General features: G+C 49.8%; 1 long non-coding RNA gene across 1 annotated transcript in view; it reads right to left on the minus strand.

Annotated features, from left to right (window-relative positions):
* Positions 1–21700, minus strand: part of LOC144953049 (uncharacterized) — a 37406-nt gene extending 15706 nt beyond the window's left edge. The window contains exon 1 of the long non-coding RNA XR_013640748.1: positions 21643–21700. This is a non-coding gene — a long non-coding RNA (uncharacterized LOC144953049). The remainder of the gene's footprint in view (positions 1–21642) is intronic.
* Positions 21701–23211: the final 1511 nt, after the last annotated feature.

Genomic DNA, 23211 nt, shown 5'->3' on the forward strand with positions numbered 1-23211 from the left:
TATACACTACACTATACACTACACTATACACTACACTATACACTACTATACACTACACTATACACTACTATACACTACACTATACACTACACTATACACTACTATACACTACACTATACACTACAATACACTACACTATACACTACACTATACACTACTATACACTACACTATACACTACACTATACACTACAATACACTACACTATACACTACTATACACTACACGATACACTACACTATACACTACACTATACAATACACTACACACTACACTATATCCTACACTACACTACTATACACTACACTATACACTACACTATACACCACACTACTATACACTACACTACTATACACTAAACCATATACTACACTATACACTACTATACACTGCATTATACACTATACACTACACTACATACACTATACACTACACTATACACTACACTATACACTACACTATACACTACTATACACTACACTATACACTCCTATACACTACACACTACACTATACACTACACTATACACTACTATACACTACACTATACACTACACTACACACTACACTACACACTACACTATACACTACACCACACACTACACTACACACTGCACTATACACTACACTATACTACACTACACACTATACACTACACTACTATACACTACACTATACACTACACTATACACTACACACTACACTATACACTACACTACTATACACTACACACTACACTATATCCTACACTACACTATACACTACACTACTATACACTACACTATACACTACACTACTATACACTACACTACACACTACTATACACTGCATTATACACTATACACTACACTACTATACACTACACTACATACACTACACACTACACCATATACTACACTAAACTATACACTACTATACACTACACTACACCACTACACCATACACTACACTATACACTACACACTACACTACACACTACACTATACTATACACTACACTATACACTACACTATACACTACACTACACACTACACCACACACTACACTACACACTGCACTATACACTACACTATACTACACACTACACCGTACACTACACCACACACTACACTACACACTACACTATACACTACACTATACACTACACACACTACACTATGTACACTACTATACACTACACCATATACTACATTACACACACTACACTATACACTACACTCTACACCATACACTACACTATACACTACTCTATGTACACTACTACACACTACACCATACACTACACTACACACTACACCATACATTACACTATACACTACACTACACACTACACTACACACTACACCATACACTACACCATACACTACACTATACACCATTCTGGCGAATTGCCCGATTATGCTGGATGCAATTACCAGCGAAACGTCGTACTCAAATTGTAAATGTTGTGGCTTCAACACACTGGTGGGCTAAAGCAGTGAACTATTTGTCTTTTGTCAACGTGACACATTTTTACTGATTGGCCGTGTCGGGTGGTGGAGGGTTACGACACATTTATAAATAACGCGATCTAAACCCCAAAACGTTGATTATGAATAACATTGGTCGCGAAAGCCTACGTGTTAAACTGACCATACACTACACTATACACTACACTATGTCCACTACTACACACTACACCATACACTACACTACACACTACACCATACACTACACTATACACTACACTACACACTACACCATACACTACACTACACCATACACTACACCATACACTACACCATACACTACACTACACACTACACCATACACTACACTACACCATACACTACACCATACACTACACTATACACTACACTACACACTACACCATACACTACACTACACCATACATTACACCATACACTACACTACAAACTACACCATACACTACACTACACCATACACTACACTATACACTACACCATACACTTCACTATACACTACACCATACACTACACTACACACTACACTATACACTACACTATACACTACACTACACACTACACCATACACTACACTACATACACTACACTATACACTACACCATGTCCACTGCTAGCGGGAAGTACCCGGCGTTGCCCGGGGGGGGAAACTATTTCAAAACTTCTCTTCAAAACGCAACATACACACAAACACAAATACGCAGCTATTGTCAATGACCGGCGATCCGTTTGTCTCTCTCCATGTGTCCGTCAGCAACATTCTAAGAGGCTCGGAGAAATCCCGAATGAAAGTGTCAGGCAAATATTTGTCTAAAAGGTTTCCGAAAATTGTCGAAAAATATTTGTACCCCCCTCCCCCCCCCGTAGGCATATACACCTACACACCCTACATACAACAGAGTGAGTAGCATATACTGACTCTACAGTAGCATATACTGACTCTACTGTAGTATCTGACACTACAGTAGTATCAACTGACACTACAGTAGTATCTGCTGACTCTACAGTAGTATCTACTGACTCTACAGTAGTATCTACTGACTCTAGAGTAGTATCTACTGACTCTACAGTAGTATCTACTGACTCTAGAGTAGTATCTACTGACTCTACTGTAGTATCTGCTGACACTACAGTAGTATCTACTGACTCTACAGTAGTATCTACTGACTCTACTGTAGTATCTACTGACTCTGCAGTAGTATCTACTGACTCTACAGTAGTATCTACTGACACTACAGTAGTAACTACTGACACTACAGTAGTATCTACTGACTCTACAGTAGTATCTACCGACTCTACTGTAGTATCTACTGACTCTGCAGTAGTATCTACTGACTCTGTAGTAGTATCTACTGACTCTGTAGTAGTATCTACTGACACTACAGTAGTATCTACTGACTCTGCAGTAGTATCTACTGACTCTGTAGTAGTATCTACTGACTCTATAGTAGTATCTACTGACACTGCAGTAGTATCTACTGACTCTGTAGTAGTATCTACTGACACTACAGTAGTATCTACTGACTCTACAGTAGCATCTACTGACTCTACAGTAGTATCTACTGACTCTACAGTAGTATCTACTGACACTATAGTAGTATCTACTGACTCTGCAGTAGTATCTACTGACTCTACAGTAGTATCTACTGACTCTACAGTAGTATCTACTGACACTACAGTAGTATCTACTGACTCTACAGTAGTATCTACTGACTCTACAGTAGTATCTACTGACACTACAGTAGTATCTACTGACACTACAGTAGTATCTACTGACACTACAGTAGTATCTACTGACTCTACAGTAGTATCTACTGACACTACAGTAGTATCTACTGACACTACAGTAGTATCTACTGACTCTACAGTAGTATCTACTGACTCTACTGTAGTATCTACTGACTCTACAGTAGTATCTACCGACTCTACTGTAGTATCTACTGACTCTGCAGTAGTATCTACTGACTCTGTAGTAGTATCTACTGACTCTGCAGTAGTATCTACTGACACTGCAGTAGTATCTACTGACTCTGCAGTAGTATCTACTGACACTATAGTAGTATCTACTGACACTACAGTAGTATCTACTGACTCTATAGTAGTATCTACTGACTCTGCAGTAGTATCTACTGACTCTACAGTAGTATCTACTGACTCTACAGTAGTATCTACCGACACTACAGTTGTATCTACCGACTCTACACTAGTATCTACCGACTCTACAGTAGTATCTACCGACACTACACTAGTATCTACCGACTCTACAGTAGTATCTACTGACTCTACAGTAGTATCTACTGACACTACAGTAGTATCTACTGACTCTACAGTAGTATCTACTGACACTACAGTAGTATCTACTGACTCTACAGTAGTATCTACTGATTCTACAGTAGTATCTACTGACTCTACAGTAGTATCTACTGACTCTACAGTAGTATCTACTGACACTATAGTAGTATCTACTGACTCTACAGTAGTATCTACTGACACTACAGTAGTATCTACTGACACTACAGTAGTATCTACTGACACTACAGTAGTATCTACTGACACTATAGTAGTATCTACTGACTCTACAGTAGTATCTACTGACACTACAGTAGTATCTACTGACACTACAGTAGTATCTACTGACTCTACAGTAGTATCTACTGACACTACAGTAGTATCTACTGACACTATAGTAGTATCTACTGACTCTACAGTAGTATCTACTGACTCTACAGTAGTATCTACTGACTCTACTGTAGTATCTACCGACTCTACACACACAGACAAAGACCCCCCGTGTAGGCTGTAGCAGGGCCGTAGGGGCAAGTGCTGTTACACACACACAGACAAAGATGACCCAGGTAGCCTGTAGAGGGCTGTAGGGGCAAGTGCTGTTACACACACACAGACAAAGATCACCCCAGTAGCCTCTAGCAGGGCTGTAGCGGCAAGTGCTGTTACCGCACCTACGTTATAGACACAGACAAAGCTCCCCCGTGTAGCCTCTAGCAGGGCCGTAGGGGCAAGTGCTGTTACACACACAGACAAAGATCCCCCGTGTAGCCTGTAGCAGGGCTGTAGGGGCAAGTGATGTTACCCACACACAAACAAAGATCCCCCGTATAGCCTCTAGCAGGGCTGCAGGGGCAAGTGCTGTTACAGCTCCTACGATATAGACACAGACAAAGATCCCCCGTGTAGCCTCTAGCAGGGCTGTAGGGGCAAGTGCTGTTACACACACACACAGACAAAGACCCCCCGTGTAGCCTCTAGCAGGGCCGTAGGGGCAAGTGCTGTTACACACACACAAAGCTCCCCCGTGTAGCCTCTAGCAGGGCTGTAGGGGCAAGTGCTGTTACAGCTCCTACGATATAGACACAGACAAAGCTCCCCCGTGTAGCCTCTAGCAGGGCTGTAGGGGCAAGTGCTGTTACAGCTCATACGATATAGACACAGACAAAGCTCCCCCGTGTAGCCTCTAGCAGGGCTGCAGGGGAAAGTGCTGTTACAGCTCCTACGATATAGACACAGACAAAGCTCCCCCGTGTAGCCTCTAGCAAGGCTGTAGGGGCAAGTGCTGTTACAGCTCCTACGTTATAGACACAGACAAAGCTCCCCCGTGTAGCCTCTAGCAGGGCTGCAGGGGCAAGTGCTGTTCAACACACACAGACAAAGATCCCCCGTGTAGCCTCTAGCAAGGATGAGGAGGTCACGTGACAGACCCAGCAGGTGCCATGGGTTGTCTGCTGCTGTGCCAGGCTAGGTGCATGAGGAGGAGGTCACGTGACAGACCCAGCAGGTGCCATGGGTTGACTGCTGTGCCAGGCTAGGTGCATGAGGAGGAGGTCACGTGACAGACCCTGCAGGTGCCATAGGTTGTCTGCTGCTGCTGTGCCAGGCTAGGTGCATGAGGAGGTCACGGGACAGACCCTGCAGGTGCCATAGGTTGTACTGCTGTGCCAGGCTAGGTGCAGGAGGAGGTGGTCACGTGACAGACCCTCCAGGGGCCATAGGTTGACTGCTGTGCCAGGCTAGGTGCATGAGGAGTAGGTCACCTGACAGACCCTGCAGGTGCCATGGGGTGTACTGCTGTGCCAGGCTAGGTGCATGAGGAGGTCACGTGACAGACCCAGCAGGTGCCATGGGTTGACTGCTGCTGCTGTGCCAGGCTAGGTGCATGAAGAGGTCACGTGACAGACCCAGCAGGTGCCATGAGTTGACTGCTGCTGCTGTGCCAGGCTAGGTGCATGAGGAGGAGGTCACGTGACAGACCCAGCAGGTGCCATGGGTTGACTGCTGTGCCAGGCTAGGTGGATGAGGAAGAGGTCACGTGACAGACCCAGCAGGTGCCATGGGTTGACTGATGCTGGTTTGCCAGGCTAGGTGCATGAGGAGGTCACGTGACAGACCCTGCAGGTGCCATGGGTTGACTGCTGCTGCTGCTGTGCCAGGCTAGGTGCATGAGGAGGTCACGGGACAGACCCTGCAGGTGCCATAGGTTGTACTGCTGTGCCAGGCTAGGTGCAGGAGGAGGTGGTCACGTGACAGACCCTCCAGGGGCCATAGGTTGACTGCTGTGCCAGGCTAGGTGCATGAGGAAGAGGTCACGTGACAGACCCAGCAGGTGCCATGGGTTGACTGCTGCTGCTGTGCCAGGCTAGGTGCATGAGGAGGAGGTCACGTGACAGACCCTGCAGGTGCTATAGGTTGACTGCTGCTACTGTGTGAGGCTACCTGGTGGACCGTCGCCTTTGCCTGTGTAGAGAAAGTAGCTACCGTGCAGCGCGGAGGGATACGAAGCCTCAGAGTGGGTGGGGGGGATGTGAGGGTGGGGTGAGGGGGGGTGAGGGGGGTGATAGGGTGGGGGTGAAGGGGGGGTGAAGGGGGGGGGTATCCCCCAGGAATGTGACCCCTACCACTCGATCCCCCCCCACCCACCCCTGCCAAGGGGGCCATGACCTTTGAACCTCACCACGCCCCAATCGGCTAGAGGCGCAGCCCTGCAAGTGCCGCCCTCCTCCACAGAGACCCACAGACTCACCATACAGACCCACAGACTCACCACACAGAGACCCACAGACTCACCACACAGAGACCCACAGACTCACCACACAGAGACCCATAGACTCACCACACAGAGACCCACAGACTCACCACACAGAGACCCACAGACTCACCACACAGAGACCCATAGACTTACCACACAGAGACCCACAGACTCACCACACAGAGACCCACAGACTCACCACACAGAGACCCACAGACTCACCACACAGAGACCCACAGACTCACCACACAAAGACCCACAGACTCACCACACAGAGACCGACAGACTCACCACACAGAGACCCATAGACTCACCACACAGAGACCCACAGACTCACCACACAGAGACCCACAGACTCACCACACAGAGACCCACAGAATCACCACACAGAGACCCATAGACTTACCACACAGAGACCCACAGACTCACCACACAGAGACCCACAGACTCACCACACAGAGACCCACAGACTCACCACACAGAGACCCACAGACTCACCACACAGAGACCCACAGACTAACCACACAGAGACCCATAGACTCACCACACAGAGACCCACAGACTCACCACACAGAGACCCACAGACTCACCACACAGAGACCCACAGACTCACCATGCAGACACCCACAGACTCACCACACAGAGACACACAGACTCACCACACAGAGACTCATAGACTCACCACACAGAGACCCACAGACTCACCACACAGAGACCCACAGACTCACCACACAGAGACCCACAGACTCACCACACAGAGACCCACAGACTAACCACACAGAGACCCATAGACTCACCACACAGAGACCCACAGACTCACCACACAGAGACCCACAGACTCACCACACAGAGACCCACAGACTCACCATGCAGACACCCACAGACTCACCACACAGAGACACACAGACTCACCACACAGAGACTCATAGACTCACCACACAAAGACCCACAGACTCACCACACAGAGACCCACAGACTCACCACACAGAGAGCCACGGACTCACCACACAGAGACCCACAGACTCACCACACATGAACCCGCTGTAAGAGAGAAACAACCAGAGCCAGGACTCGAACCCAGACATTCAGTGTCTCCAACACGGCCAATGTGAGCCTCATCAGGACCCTGACCTCTGAGTCAGAGTGAAAGTCCAACTGGCATCAGCCGGTATGTGCGGTGTGTCCAAGGATGATTGTACCCCAATATACACTCCAGAGTTCAGGCTTATAGCTCACTCACCTCGCGTGTGACCTTGTAGACTCACACGGAGAGCCACAGACTCACCACACAGAGAGCCATAGACTCATCACACAGAGAGCCATAGACTCATTACACGGAAAGAAAAAGACTCATGACACAGAGAGCCATAGACTCATCACACGGAGAGCCATAGACTCATCACACAGAGACCCATAGACTCATCACACAGAGAGCCATAGACTCACCACACGGAGAGCCATAGACTCATCGCACAGAGACCCATAGACTCGTCACACGGAGAGCCATAGACTCATCGGACGGAGAGACATAGACTCACCACACAGAGACCCATAGACTCATCACACAGAGAGCCATAGACTCACCACACACAAAGACTCAGACTCGTCACACAGACACCCACAGACTCACCACACAGAGACTCACAGATTCACCACACATATACCCATAGACTCATCACACAGAGACCCACAGACTCACCACACAGAGACCCACAGACTCACCACACAGAGACCCACAGACTCACCACACAGAGACCCATAGACTCACCACACAGAGACCCACAGACTCACCACACAGACACCCACAGTCTCATCACACAGAGACCCATAGACTCACCACACAGAGACCCACAAACTCACCACACAGAGACCCACAGACTCACCACACAGAGACCCACAGACTCACCACACAGAGACCCACAGACTCACCGCACAGAGACCCACAGACTCACCCCACAGAGACCCACAGACTCACCACACAGAGACCCACAGACTCACCACACAGAGACCCACAGACTCACCACACAGAGACCCACAGACTCACCGCACAGAGACCCACAGACGCACCCCACAGAGACCCACAGACTCACCACACAGAGACCCACAGACTCACCCCACAGAGACCCACAGACTCACCACACAGAGACCCACAGACTCACCACACAGAGACCCACAGACTCACCACACAGAGACCCACAGACTCACCACACAGAGACCCACAGACTCACCCCACAGAGACCCACAGACTCACCACACAGAGACCCACAGACTCACCACACAGAGACCCACAGACTCACCACACAGAGACCCACAGACTCACCACACAGAGACCCACAGACTCACCACACAGAGACCCACAGACTCACCACACAGAGACCCACAGACTCACCACACAGAGACCCACAGTCTCATCACACAGAGACCCACAGACTCACCCCACAGACACCCACAGACTCACCACACAGAGAGCCATAGACTCACCACACACAGAGACACATTGACTCACCACACAGAGAATCACAGAGTCACCACACAGAGAGCCATAGACTCACCACACACAGAGACTCATTGACTCACCACACAGAGACTCACAGAGTCACCACACAGAGACCCACAGACTCACCACACAGAGACCCACAGACTCACCACACAGAGACCCACAGACTCACCACACAGAGACCCACAGACTCACCACACAGAGACCCACAGACTCACCACACAGAGACCCACAGACTCACCACACAGAGACCCACAGACTCACCACACAGAGACCCACAGACTCACCACACAGAGACCCACAGACTCACCACACAGAGACCCACAGACTCACCACACAGAGACCCACAGACTCACCACACAGACACCCACAGTCTCATCACACAGAGACCCATAGACTCACCACACAGAGACCCACAAACTCACCACACAGAGACCCACAGACTCACCACACAGAGACCCACAGACTCACCACACAGAGACCCACAGACTCACCGCACAGAGACCCACAGACTCACCCCACAGAGACCCACAGACTCACCACACAGAGACCCACAGACTCACCACACAGAGACCCACAGACTCACCACACAGAGACCCACAGACTCACCGCACAGAGACCCACAGACGCACCCCACAGAGACCCACAGACTCACCACACAGAGACCCACAGACTCACCCCACAGAGACCCACAGACTCACCACACAGAGACCCACAGACTCACCACACAGAGACCCACAGACTCACCACACAGAGACCCACAGACTCACCACACAGAGACCCACAGACTCACCCCACAGAGACCCACAGACTCACCACACAGAGACCCACAGACTCACCACACAGAGACCCACAGACTCACCACACAGAGACCCACAGACTCACCACACAGAGACCCACAGACTCACCACACAGAGACCCACAGACTCACCACACAGAGACCCACAGACTCACCACACAGAGACCCACAGTCTCATCACACAGAGACCCACAGACTCACCCCACAGACACCCACAGACTCACCACACAGAGAGCCATAGACTCACCACACACAGAGACACATTGACTCACCACACAGAGAATCACAGAGTCACCACACAGAGAGCCATAGACTCACCACACACAGAGACTCATTGACTCACCACACAGAGACTCACAGAGTCACCACACAGAGACCCACAGACTCACCACACAGAGACCCACAGACTCACCACACAGAGACCCACAGACTCACCACACAGAGACCCACAGACTCACCACACAGAGACCCACAGACTCACCACACAGAGACCCACAGACTCACCACACAGAGACCCACAGACTCACCACACAGAGACCCATAGACTCACCACACAGAGACCCACAGACTCACCACACAGACACCCACAGTCTCATCACACAGAGACCCATAGACTCACCACACAGAGACCCACAAACTCACCACACAGAGACCCACAGACTCACCACACAGAGACCCACAGACTCACCACACAGAGACCCACAGACTCACCGCACAGAGACCCACAGACTCACCCCACAGAGACCCACAGACTCACCACACAGAGACCCACAGACTCACCACACAGAGACCCACAGACTCACCACACAGAGACCCACAGACTCACCGCACAGAGACCCACAGACGCACCCCACAGAGACCCACAGACTCACCACACAGAGACCCACAGACTCACCCCACAGAGACCCACAGACTCACCACACAGAGACCCACAGACTCACCACACAGAGACCCACAGACTCACCACACAGAGACCCACAGACTCACCACACAGAGACCCACAGACTCACCCCACAGAGACCCACAGACTCACCACACAGAGACCCACAGACTCACCACACAGAGACCCACAGACTCACCACACAGAGACCCACAGACTCACCACACAGAGACCCACAGTCTCATCACACAGAGACCCACAGACTCACCCCACAGACACCCACAGACTCACCACACAGAGAGCCATAGACTCACCACACACAGAGACACATTGACTCACCACACAGAGAATCACAGAGTCACCACACAGAGAGCCATAGACTCACCACACACAGAGACTCATTGACTCACCACACAGAGACTCACAGAGTCACCACACAGAGACCCACAGACTCACCACACAGAGACCCACAGACTCACCACACAGAGACCCACAGACTCACCACACAGAGACCCACAGACTCACCACACAGAGACCCACAGACTCACCACACAGAGACCCACAGACTCACCACACAGAGACCCACAGACTCACCACACAGAGACCCACAGACTCACCACACAGAGACCCACAGACTCACCACACAGAGACCCACAGACTCACCACACAGAGACCCACAGACTCACCACACAGAGACCCACAGACTCACCACACAGAGACCCACAGACTCACCGCACAGAGACCCACAGACTCACCCCACAGAGACCCACAGACTCACCACACAGAGACCCACAGACTCACCACACAGAGACCCACAGACTCACCACACAGAGACCCACAGACTCACCACACAGAGACCCACAGACTTACCCCACTGACACCCACAGATTCACCACACAGAGACCCACAGACTCACCACACAGAGACCCACAGACTCACCACACAGAGACCTACAGACTCACCACACAGAGACCCACAGACTCACCACACAGAGACCCACAGACTCACCACACAGAGACCCACAGACTTACCCCACTGACACCCACAGACTCACCACACAGAGACCCACAGACTCACCCCACAGACTCACCACACAGGACCCACAGACTCACCACACAGAGACCCACAGACTTACCCCACTGACACCCACAGACTCACCACACAGAGACCCACAGACTCACCACACAGACTCACCACACAGAGACCCACAGGCTCACCACACAGAGACCCACAGACTTACCCCACTGACACCCACAGACTCACCACACAGAGACCCACAGACTCACCACACAGACTCACCACACAGAGACCCACAGACTCACCACACAGAGACCCACAGACTCACTACACAGAGACCCACAGACTCACCACACAGAGACCCACAGACTCACCACACAGAGACCCACAGACTCACCACACAGAGACCCACAGACTCACCACACAGAGACCCACAGACTCACCACACAGAGACCCACAGACTCACCACACAGAGACCCACAGACTCACCCCACAGACACCCTCAGACTCACCACACAGAGACCCACAGACTTACTCACACAGAAACCCACAGACTCACCATACAGAGACCCACATACTCACCACACAAAGACCCACAGACTCACCCCACAGAGACCCACAGACTCACCCCACTGACACCCATAGACTCATCAACGGTATTTCTCACCTGATGACGATTGCTTGTGTTGCGATCGAAACGTCGTGAAAATGTTATTATTTTTATCTTCATTGTTTTTCATTATTCGATCAATCTACGTGGCTTTACCGAAAGACTCAAAGAATATTAATTTTAATCTGACCAGATACAGGCTCACTGAGAAACAAGGCCTCTTTGTATTTTTACTACACACTTTTCATTAACTCACTCTGTCTGTTGTTGTATCCTCAAATCTTGTAACTCAATTTTAACCCACTTCCCAATGTGGCACTGCGACTTTTGGCGTCATCTGGTCCACCACCATGTGAGACTAGGCTCTAAGGAAAGCTGTCTCGGGTGTGGACCAATCAACTTCAAGGACAGTGCACATACATTATCAGAGTTATGTTTTTTGTTTGCATTATGGCTGCAGGTATTGTGGTCTATGCAAACATGACTCCTTGTAAAAAAAGGTGTCAGTTTTGTTGCCAGATAAAAGGGTAAAAAAACAATTATCATATTTTTTACTGGCAAATGAGGTTCCAAAGTTGTAAATGCTTACCCCGAGCTCTCATACTCTGATGGTGCATTGTCTTTGAGTTGTGCGCCTTTTGGCGTCATCTGGTCCACCACCATGTGAGACTAGGCTCTAAGGAAAGCTGTCTCGGGTGTGGACCAATCAACTTCAAGGACAGTGCACATACATTATCAGAGTTGTGTTTTTTTGCATTACGACTGCAGGTATTGCGGTCTATGCAAACATGACTCTTCGTAAAAAAGGTGTCAGTTTTGTTGCCAGATAAAAGGGTAAAAAAACTATTATCATATTTTTACTACTGGCAAATGAGGTTCCAATGGTGTAAATTTGAAACTATATTTGTTACACGCTTTCTATTAACTCACTCTGTCTGTCGTCGTTGTTGTATCCTCAAATCTTGTAACTCAATTTTAACCCACTTCCCAATGTGGTATTGACTGCAAACTTGGAGACACAGCAGAGCCTCACCATTCTGGCGAATTGCCCGATGATGCTGGATGCAATTACCAGCGAAACGTCGTACTCAAAAATTGTAAATGTTGTGGATTCACGCTTCAACACACCGGTGTGGGGCTAAAGCAGTGAACTATTTGTCTTTTGTCAACGTGACACTTTTTTACTGATTGGCCGTGTCGGGTGGTGGAGGGTTACGACACATTTATAAATAACGCGATCTAAACCCAAAAACGTTGATTATGAACAATATTGGTCGCGAAAGCCTACGTGTTAAACTATTATTTTATTATTTCCCTTCTACGTGATGACTTTACCGAAAGAACCAAGAAGAATAATTATAATTGCGTGTTTAAAATAGTCAGGTGGATCCTCAGGGAGGCCCCCACACCCTACACGAAGATCCGAAATCTTGTGAGTTTGGTCTTCGCCGTAGCGGCGTGTGTGTGGAAGAAAGTCACGGCACGATCAAAGGAAATCTGTTGAGGACCTCAGACAAAAGAGTTAGTGGTGCTCTTCAGTCCGGAGAGGGGATATAAGACAGTTTCTAAGGAGTTGGGGCTCCACCAATGAAGAGTCTACGGAACTACGTTCAAGCCAGGTAGGAATAAGCGGTTCCTAATACGTAGCATCATCATCATCGTCGTCATCACACGCAGGGCATTGGGATGCTGCTGGATCATTCCAGATGCTACCCGCACACCTCCTCTCAGTCTTTGTCACAATACAAGAACTTTGATTTAAAGCTTTCGTGACTGCAGGGATTCATCTTCTTGGTTCTTTCGGTAAAGTCATCACGTAGAAGGAAAATAATAAAATAATAAAAATGAAACATAATAAAATAATTTTCACGTTTCGGCCACAACGCAAGCAGCCGTCCTCAGGTGGAGAACAGGTCTGTCAAGTAGACATTCAGACTCTGTCTACTTGACAGACCTGTTCTCCACCTGAAGACGGCTGCTTGCGTTGTGGCCGAAACGTCGCGAGAATTATTTTATTATGTTTTATTTTTATCATTTTATTATTTTCCTTCTACGTGATGACTTTACCGAAAGAACCAAGAAGAATACAAGAACTGATTTCACCCTTTCTGGCAAATAAATCAGGAGTTGCGTTAAGGCGTCGAAACCCCAAACGGAAACCTTTTTGCAAGAAAATAACGACACGCAAACTCGTGGCGAGAGCGTGCAAACCAACTAAAACAACGACACGCGCTCCGATAATGTTCGATGGCACTGTCTTTCAAACTGATTGGTCCTCACCAGAGAGACACGCCGGCTTTCATCGAGAGACCGGCTCTCAAATGGCGCCAGAAATCTAGAGGAGGAGGCCGCCGAAAGGCAAACGGCACAAAGGCGACGGACTATCGGGGCAGCCTTCGTCAGGACGGCGTTACGCATCTCACGCACCGCTGCTGAGCTTCAAACACCCCACATGGTAGAGACTGCCACACGTGCTAGTGTATAGTGTGTAGTGTAGTGTGTAGTGTAGTGTATAGTGTAGTGTGTAGTGTAGTGTATAGTGTAGTGTGTAGTGTAGTGTGCAGTGTAGTGTATAGTGTAGTGTATAGTGTAGTGTGTAGTGTAGTGTGTAGTGTAGTGTATAGTGTAGTGTGTAGTGTAGTGTGTAGTGTAGTGTATAGTGTAGTGTATAGTGTAGTGTATAGTGTAGTGTGTAGTGTAGTGTGTAGTGTAGTGTATAGTGTAGTGTGTAGTGTAGTGTGTAGTGTAGTGTATAGTGTAGTGTATAGTGTAGTGTATAGTGTAGTGTGTAGTGTAGTGTGCAGTGTAGTGTATAGTGTAGTGTATAGTGTAGTGTATAGTGTAGTGTGTAGTGTAGTGTATAGTGTAGTGTATAGTGTAGTGTGTAGTGTAGTGTATAGTGTAGTGTATAGTGTATAGTGTAGTGTATAGTGTAGTGTGCAGTGTAGTGTATAGTGTAGTGTATAGTGTAGTGTGCAGTGTAGTGTATAGTGTAGTGTATAGTGTAGTGTATAGTGTAGTGTGTAGTGTAGTGTGCAGTGTAGTGTATAGTGTAGTGTGTAGTGTAGTGTATAGTGTAGTGTGTAGTGTAGTGTGCAGTGTAGTGTATAGTGTAGTGTATAATGTAGTGTATAGTGTAGTGTGTAGTGTAGTGTGCAGTGTAGTGTATAGTGTAGTGTATAGTGTAGTGTGTAGTGTAGTGTATAGTGTAGTGTGCAGTGTAGTGTATAGTGTAGTGTATAGTGTAGTGTATAGTGTAGTGTGTAGTGTAGTGTGCAGTGTAGTGTATAGTGTAGTGTGTAGTGTAGTGTATAGTGTAGTGTGTAGTGTAGTGTGCAGTGTAGTGTATAGTGTAGTGTATAATGTAGTGTGTAGTGTAGTGTGTAGTAGTGTAGTGTATAGTGTGTAGTAGTGTAGTGTGTAGTAGTGTAGTGTATAGTGTAGTGTATAGTGTAGTGTATAGTGTAGTGTGTAGTGTAGTGTGTAGTGTAGTGTGTAGTGTAGTGTATAGTGTAGTGTATAGTGTAGTGTAGTGTGTAGTGTAGTGTGTAGTGTAGTGTGTAGTGTAGTGTATAGTAGTATATAGTGTAATGTATAGTGTAGTGTATAGTGTAGTGTATAGTAGTGTAGTGTATAGTAGTGTAGTGTATAGTAGTATATAGTATATAATGTATAGTAGTGTAGTGTATAGTGTAGTGTATAGTGTAGTGTATAGTAGTGTAGTGTATAGTGTAGTGTATAGTGTAGTGTATAGTAGTATAGTGTAGTGTATAGTCCACTACTATACTTCAAACACGCTACATTGTAGAGCCTGCAGCACGTCATTGTGGTTGGTGATCGTGTTTAGGAACGCAATCACCACAACCACCACAACCACCACCACCACAACCACCACCATCACAACCACCACCACACCAACCACAACAACCACGACCACCACAACCACCACCATCACAAAAACCCACCACAACCACAACCACCACCACAAAAACCCACCACAACCACCACCACCACAACAACCACGACCATCACAACCACCACAACCACCACCACAACCACAACAACCACAACCACCACAACAACCACGACCACCACAACCACCACAACCACCACCACAACCACCACCACCACAACAACCACCACCACAACCACCACCACCACAACAACCACGATCACCACAACCATCACAACCACCACCACCACAACCACAACCACCACAACAACCACGATCACCACAACCATCACAACCACCACCACAAAAACCCACCACAACCACCACCACCACAACAACCACGACCACCACAACCACCACAACCACCACCACAACCACCACCACCACAACCACCACAACAACCACGATCACCACAACCATCACAACCACCACCACCACAACCACAACCACCACGTTATCGGAAGGATTATTTTTGTTGTTGTTACGGATGAACAATGTCGCACCCAGCGTAGATGCCACCTTGTACCGAGTGATGCGAAATCGGCGGTTAGTCCTATACGGCACATCCAGCGCAGATCGCGGGAGCGATGGAGCCAGTTCCGTCTGCCTCGTGACTCGCGAATGCACAGCGACAGATACCACTGGGGCTAAGCGGGCACGACACGGGCTAGAGAAGAGATGGAGTGGTGGGTGAGTGGGTGGGTGAGTGGGTGAGTGAGTGGGTGAGTGAGTGGGTGAGTGGGTGGGTGAGTGGCACGGGCTGGAGAAGAGATGGAGTGATGGGTGAGTGGGTGGGTGAGTGGGTGAGTGAGTGGGTGGGTGAGTGGGTGGGTGAGTGGCACGGGCTGGAGAAGAGATGGAGTGATGGGTGAGTGGGTGGGTGAGTGGGTGAGTGAGTGGGTGAGTAGGTGGGTGAATGAGTGAGTGAGTGGGTGGGTGAGTGACACGGGCTAGAGAAGAGATGGAGTGACGTGGTACAGGAGGACGTGGAGCTGAGTGGACTTGCCGATGACTGGTACCAGCGGTGTCAAGATCGGCCTCTGTGGAGGAGGCTCGTGAAGGACGCTACTGCGCAGTTGGAGGCAGTCGCCCTCCAGCAACAACGGAGGGCGGAGGAGCGACGCTCACAACAACGAGCGGAGCACCGGGTGGCTAAAGCACAGCAAATTGGCACAGTAGGTGGCACAGGTGGTGCATCAGCCAGTCATCTCGGTCATCTCGGTCAGTCGACCCGTGGCACCTGCTGGGTCTGCCCCGTGACCTCCTGCCAGCGGCCGTTCGACACTTCAGGTGGTAGCCTCAAGGTGCACATGGCCTGGCACAAGCGTCGTGGTGACGTCACCGCCACTTAGTGGCGAATGGCGGTGTGGTGAGTGGTGGTGCAGCGGTTAGCGCTACGAACCTGGCCGACCCGAGTTCGATTCCCGCTCACGGCCAACACCACCAGTGATGATTATCTGAACCGGTCCTGGGCCTCCCCTAGGCAGACTCAGCCTCAAATTAGTAACCTGGTGTAGCGGTGGTGGTGTAGTGAACATCGCCACTAGGGAGACAAAGGCGGCCGGGCGTAGTGCTGGCCACCCACCCCCTCGCCTTAATAGGTGCTCGCTAACAGCACTTGCCCCTGCAGTCTCTGTGAGGTCTATACGAGTGAAATTTGCCTGTGTGTGTGCACCTAGCCTGGCACCGGTGGTGTGTGTGAGTGTGAATGCGATTGGTGACTAATTTTTCCTTCATGATTCGTCAATTTTATCCACAAAGCTACAGCAGCAGTCACAGTATCACCACACACACAGGTACACACACACAGTGTACACACACACAGGTACACACACACACACACAGGTACACACACACACACACAGGTACACACACACACAGGTACACACACACACAGGTACACACACACACACAGGTACACACACACAGGTACACACACACACAGGTACACACACACAGGTACACACACACACAGGGTACACACACACAGTGCACACACACACAGGTACACACACACACACAGGTACACACACACACAGGTACACACACACACACAGGTACACACACACACACACAGGTACACACACACAGGTACACACACACAGGTACACACACACAGGTGCACACACACACACAGGTACACACACACATTGTACACACACACAGGTACACACACACACACAGGTACACACACACAGGTACACACATACAGACACACACACAGACACACACAGGTACACACACACAGGTACACACACACACACAGACACACACACACACACAGACACACACAGGTACACACACACACACAGGTACACACACACAGTGTACACACACACAGTGTACAAACACACACACAGTGTACACACACACACAGTGTACACACACACAGGTACACACACACACAGGTACACACACACACACAGTGTACACACACACAGGTACACACACACAGGCACACACACACAGGCACACACACAGGTACACACACACACAGGTACACACACACAGGCACACACACACACAGGTACACACACACACAGGCACACACACACAGGCACACACACACAGGTACACACACACAGTGTACACACACACACAGGTACACACACACACAGTGTACACACACACACAGTGCACACACACACAGTGTACACACACACACAGTGTACACACACACAGGTACACACACACACACAGTGTACACACACACAGGTACACACACACACACAGGCACACACACACACAGGTACACACACACACACACACAGGTACACACACACAGACACACACACACACACAGGCACACACACACACACAGGCACACACACACACACACAGGCACACACACACACACAGGTACACACACACACACACAGGTACACACACACACACAGACACACACAGGTACACACACACACACAGGTACACACACACACACAGACACACACAGGCACACACACACACACAGGTACACACACACACACACAGGTACACACACACACACAGGTACACACACACACACAGACACACACAGGTACACACACACACACAGAGACGCTCCCTGCTACACACAATCACAGACGTGAAGTGCGGCATACCTCACAGGGTACACGAACACACCCATCGCTTACACAATCACAACACGCACACACACTGACATACATACACACACACACACTCACACACACACTCACACTGACATACATACACTCACACTCACTCACACACTCACACTGACATACATACACACTCACACACTGACATACATACACACACCCATCGCTTACACAATCACAACACGCACACTGACACACTCACACACACATACAGAGACTCACACATACTCACACAATCACAACACACACACACTTACACACACATACACACACACATACAGACACTCACACATACTCACACAATCACACACACATACACACTGACACACTCACATACATACATACACACACAATCACAACACGCACACACTGACATACATACACACACACACACTCACCCATACAGACACTCACACACACTCACACACACACTCACACACACACTCACACACACACGCTGACACACACACACACTGACATACATACAGACACCAAGACACTCACACACACACTCACTCACACACATACATACACACTCACATACATACACACTCACACACATACTCACCCACTCACTCACACACATACACACAGACTCACTCCCACACACACATACACACTCACACACTGACACACACACACACACACGTACCAACACACTCACACACCCATACAGCCACTCACACACACTCACACACACACATGTACCAACACACTCACACACACACGTACATACACGCCCACACACACACTCACTCACACACACACTCACATACTCACAAACACACTCATACACTCACTCACACACTCACTCACACACACACACTCACACACACATACTCACACACTCACACACGCACACTCACATACATACACACTCACACACACACACTCACTCACACACACACTCACATACTCACACACTCACTCACTCACACACTCACACACTCACACACACACACTCACATACTCACACACACACACTCACACACACACACTCACATACTCACACACTCACTCACACACTCACTCACACACTCACACACTCACACACTCACACACTCACACACTCACACACTCACACACACACACTCACATACTCACACACACACACTCACATACACACACTCACACACACACACTCACATACTCACACACACACTCACACACACTCACTCACACACTCACTCACACACTCACTCACACACTCACTCACACACTCACTCACACACTCACTCACACACGCACAAACACACTCAAACACACACTCACACACTCACTCACTCACACACTCACACTCTCACACATTCACTCACTGACACACTCACTCACACACACTCACCAACTCACCAACTCACACACTCACTCACTCACACTCTCACACATTCACTCACTGACACACTCACTCACACTCACTCACGCACTCACACTCACGCACTCACACACTCACTCACACACTCACACTCACCCACTCACACACTCACACTCTCACACACTCACTCACTGACACACTCACACTCACTCACTCACGCACTCACACTCACCCACTCACACACTCACACTCTCACACACTCAATCACTGACACACTCACACACCACCCACTCACACTCTCACACACTTACTCACTCACGCACTCACTCACGCACTCACTCACTTACGCACTCACACACTCACTCACACTCACCAACTCACACACTCACTCACTCTCACACTCACTCACCACCCACTCACCACCACTCACCACCCTCACCACTAACTCACCACTCACTCACCACCCTCACTCACCACTCACTCGCCACTCACTCGCTCACCACCCTCACCACTCACTCACTCACCATCCACCACTCACTCACCACTCACCACCCTCACCACTCACTCACTCACTCACCACCCTCACTACTCACTCACTCACCACCCACCACTCACCCACCACTCACTCACCACTCACTCACCACTCACCCACCACTCACTCACCACTTACTCACCACCACTTACTCACCACTCACTCACCACTCACCCACCACTCACTCACCACTGACCACCCTCACCACTCACTCACTCACTCACCACTCACTCACCACCCTCACCACTCACTCACTCACCACCCTCACCACTCACTCACTCACCACCCTCACCACTCACACACACACTCACCCACTCACCCACCACCCCCACCACTCACCCACCACTCACTCACCACCCTCACCACTCACCCACCACTCACTCACCACTCACTCTGCTCACCTTACTCGCAGCGCGGTGACGTCACGAGTTCCTGGACTCTGCCGACTTCCGCTTCCGAATTCCGCAACCACAGCGGGAGGGGGCGGGGCTACGTGGGAAGGGGGGCGGGGCTAGTGGGAGAGGGGCGTGGCCAGGAGGAAGGGGGGGGAGCTGTAAGAGGGGCGTGGCTAAAGGGATATGGGCGTGGCTAAAGAGAGAGGCGGGGCTAACGTAAGAGGAGGGGCGTGGATAGGAATGAGGGGCGTGGCTCCGGGGGTTGAGGGGAGGGGCTAGTGGGGGCGGGGCTAGTGGGGGAGGGGAGGGGCTAGTGGGGGAGGGGCTAGTGGGGGAGGGGCTAGTGGGGGAGGGGCTAGTGGGGGAGGGGAGGGGCTAGTGGGGGAGAAGAGGGGCTAGTGGGGGAGGGGCTAGTGGGGGAGGGGCTAGTGGAGGAGGGGATAGTGGGGTAGGGGCTAGTGGGGGAGGGGCTAGTGGGGGAGGGGCTAGTGGGGGAGGGGCTAGTGGAGGAGGGGATAGTGGAGGAGGGGCTAGTGGGGGAGGGGCTAGTGGGGGAGGGGCTAGTGGGGGAGGGGCTAGTGGAGGAGGGGATAGTGGGGGAGGGGCTAGTGGGGGAGGGGCTAGTGGGGGAGGGGCTAGTGGGGGAGGGGCTAGTGGGGGAGGGGCTAGTGGGGGAGGGTCATGACTTTGTCCAACGTTCTAGGCAGGCACCAATTGGCAAGTAGCAGGCCACCGTCTCTCTCCAGCGGCCTGAGGCGGCACTTGCAGGGCTGCTCCTCTAGCTGCTGTGTGCAGGGGGCAGAGAGTCACGTGGGGGTGGGGGATACAAAGACGGCCGGGCGGGCGTGGTGCTGTGAGTGAGTGGGTGTGAGTGTATGTATGTGTGTGTATGTGTGAGTGTGTATGTATGTGTGTGAGTGTGTGTGAGTGTATGTATGTGTGTATGTGTGTGTATGTATGTATGTGAGTGTGTGTGAGTGTATGTATTTGTGTGTGTATGTATGTATGTGAGTGTGTGTGAGTGTGTGTGTGTATGTGTGTGTGTATGTGTGTGTATGTATGTATGTGAGTGTGTGTGAGTGAGTGTGTGTGTGTGAGTGTGTGTGAGTGTATGTATGTGTGTGTATGTATGTATGTGAGTGTGTGAGTGTGTGTATGTGTGTGTGTATGTATGTGTGTGTATGTATGTATATGTGTGAGTGTGTGTGAGTGAGCGTGTGTGAGTGTGTGTGTGAGTGTGTGTGTGAGTGTGTATGTATGTGTGTGTATGTATGTATGTGAGTGTGTGTGAGTGTGTGTATGTGTGTGTGTATGTATGTGTGTGTATGTATGTATGTGAGTGTGTGTGAGTGTGTGTGAGTGTATGTATGTATGTGTCTGGCAAAACAACCTCCTACCTCCTCGCGGTGCCGGACGGGCAACACTGTCGTGGGCAGTGCTGTGGGGGGAGGGCCAATGCCCATTGGCCTCTCCCCTCATGGCGTCTGTGACCACCACAGTGGCTAAACGGGGGCTCTGGACGGGTGCGAGGGGCTGGTAACCCCTCCACCTTCAATTAACCACCACTAAACTACG

The sequence above is a fragment of the Lampetra fluviatilis genome, chromosome 71 (assembly GCF_964198595.1).
Source record: "Lampetra fluviatilis chromosome 71, kcLamFluv1.1, whole genome shotgun sequence".
Lineage (NCBI taxonomy): Eukaryota > Metazoa > Chordata > Hyperoartia > Petromyzontiformes > Petromyzontidae > Lampetra > Lampetra fluviatilis.